Source organism: Mustela nigripes, chromosome 10 (genome assembly GCF_022355385.1).
Source record: "Mustela nigripes isolate SB6536 chromosome 10, MUSNIG.SB6536, whole genome shotgun sequence".
NCBI lineage: Eukaryota > Metazoa > Chordata > Mammalia > Carnivora > Mustelidae > Mustela > Mustela nigripes.
In genome coordinates, this window is record NC_081566.1 from 2,540,339 (window position 1) to 2,543,107 (window position 2,769).

A 2,769-nucleotide genomic window follows, 5' to 3' on the forward strand; every position below is an offset into this window, starting at 1 on the left:
AATGTATATAAATAATTTTCAATCGGAATAACATAGGCACCCCATATTATTTTCCTCCCCTGCTTTGGCCCTAAAATGTTTCAGACCCAAAATCATAATGCAGCTCTAGAAAGTATAATATCTTGAAATGTAGTTTCCATGTCCTGTCATCATTCTTGGCTCCATTTTATTTTTCCTATCCTTATGTTCCCTCAATTTGGATTTCTTTATTTCTTTTAAAAAGATCATGTATATATTTGCACATGTGTGTGTATGTCCATGTTCACATATATGTGTGTGTATATATGTTGAATTTTAGGTTATGTATATATGATATATATATATATCCCAGGCAGGGATAGAAAGAATATACATTTATAGTCTGATGGGTGATTTCAATTAACTAAAGACAAGGATACGGTTTAACTCATTACTATTTAATCTCCATCTTATTAATGTAATCCAAAGATTACTAGCCCAGAACTGTCCTAACCTTAAGATGGTTTTCAGACTGACTACTCTTCTGAAAATCAATGATAGCTTCACTGTAGCTCTTAAGCACATATGTGGAAAGAAAGCAGAACTTGAAACATTCAAAGTGACCAGCTAACTATAGTAATGAGTAGGCTTCTTTCAAGCAAAACAAAGCAAAACCAACACCTGGCTTGTAAGAGTGCGTTACTAAGAGCACAAACCCGTGAGGCCGACCGCCTGGGTTGATCCCAGCGAGCAGGTGTGGCAACCTGGACGAGTGACTACAATTGTTTGTGTTCAGTTTTCTCACCTGTGAAATGGGAGTGGGGGGAATAAAAAAGGTTGTTGTGAGGCTTCAGTAAGATAATGCACGAGAATCTCTTGGAATAGAGGCTTCCACAATAAATGTTAGCTACGACCATTTTAATAAAATAATTCCCTGGAAGACATCTTTCTCAGAATTCTATTAGCATCCTATCCTACAAATGATGATGGTTGTTTTGCTCATTCAGCTCAAAGCTCATTCAGAACAGAACAGTCAGATTCTTTATGAATAGCAGATGACATAAATAAAAAAAACTACTTCTTTGACTTTTTCTATTTCCATTCCTTTCATCAGACCATATAACAGATAGTTTATTAGTAGGCATTTTCTCAGAATGATCCATCTGAAAAATTACTAAGTCCTGTTGAAACCTGGGCCCAGGTGTCTATGCCCACAGCAATTTACTAGTCCATCTTACCCAGTTAAACCGATTTTTACCATTAACAAAGGCTTTTATAACTGATAGCTTCCATACTGCTTGTTTAGCAAATACAAAGGAACCCATCATCAATGGTTTGCTGCAGGAGGCTGGCGTGGACTGGCAAGAGGTGATTTACACACCTGTTCTTACCTCCATGTTTCACACTTACACTATTAGAAATCATCCAATGGAGGTGGTTGTTGACTTTTTTTTTTTTTTCCTGGAGAGCTTTTTGTTAAAAATTACCAGCTCATCACTACCTCTTGTCCAAAAGAACCAGCCTCTTTGCAAAGTCCCAAAGTTAAGAGTACCCATCTTACTCTTTTAAGATGCAGCTTTTACAAAGTAAAAAGCAAGTATAAGATACACTGATTTGCATATATAAAAGAAATGTGGTATAAAAAAGAACAAATATATTTCTATCTGGAATATCATAGTCATGATATTTCTGTTCTGGGTTAAAAGTCTGAGCACAAATCTTTTCAGATGCAACAGTAACTATTGTGGAAATGATGTGGTTTGGTTCCACATACTAAATTAACTTGGAAATGTTGATACATGATGTAAGTACTCTTCGAAATCCAGTCTGTTTTATTCAAAGAAGTTTAAATTCAGAATATTTTATTTTGTTCTGGAAATTTTATAAAGGGGTTTTGCCAAAAGCATTAAATATTTGATTCTACTTGTTAAGATTTGCAGGAACTGCTTTAAATTTATTATAAAAAATAACAGCAACAGCAACACATTTTCCCCTTTCATTAAGGTAGTGAAAAAACGAACTTTAAGAGCTTTTCCATAAAAATGCTCTAAAATATTCCATTAAAATTAAAAGGCAACTGCCATTTCACACGTGGTCAGATTTAACTATTCGAAGTTATTTTAGGTATACCAGCCCCCAAAGACCAAACTACCTGAGAGTCCAGCTGTGTTCAAAGATCTCCAGAACCCAGCCTCCAAAGCTGGATAGGGCTGGTGCAAAGGGTTGTTAGGTCTGAGAAGGAAAGTATAGTTCTGGTAGTATTCCATGTAGTTAGTATTCGAGCCCCTAAAAACCCTCACTTGATTAGTGGCTCCTTAATGAAGCAGCCACCCTGCAGTGGTCAGGGAGAAATCTACACTAAAGCTTGCTTAGAACCCAAGCCCAACCCAATATTGGGAGCTTAACGGCCACCCCTCCCCACCATCAGAGATGGTGAATTGAGAATCTTAATAGCAAGCAATCTTCCAGGGTTGTGAGAAATAATGGCATTTCAGTTGAAATCTTAAGCATTTCTGATTATAAAAAGTGTATTTAAACTGCTACAATAATATGCATATTTGCCATTAAATATTATACTCCTTCTGGTATGGTTCTCCTTGCCCAGTTTTATTTTATGGCAATATTTATGCATTTTAAATGTGGTCCAAACATTAGTTTGCCATAGAGATACGTACTTTCCTGCATGAGTAATTTTATGTATTTCTTAGGGTGGCCCATTTTACATATGTTTAATTAGCCTTAGAATCAGATTGTTAAATAGTTGTTTAAATGTCCCAGATATCAAGAAATAAGAGTACCCTATATTTTTAA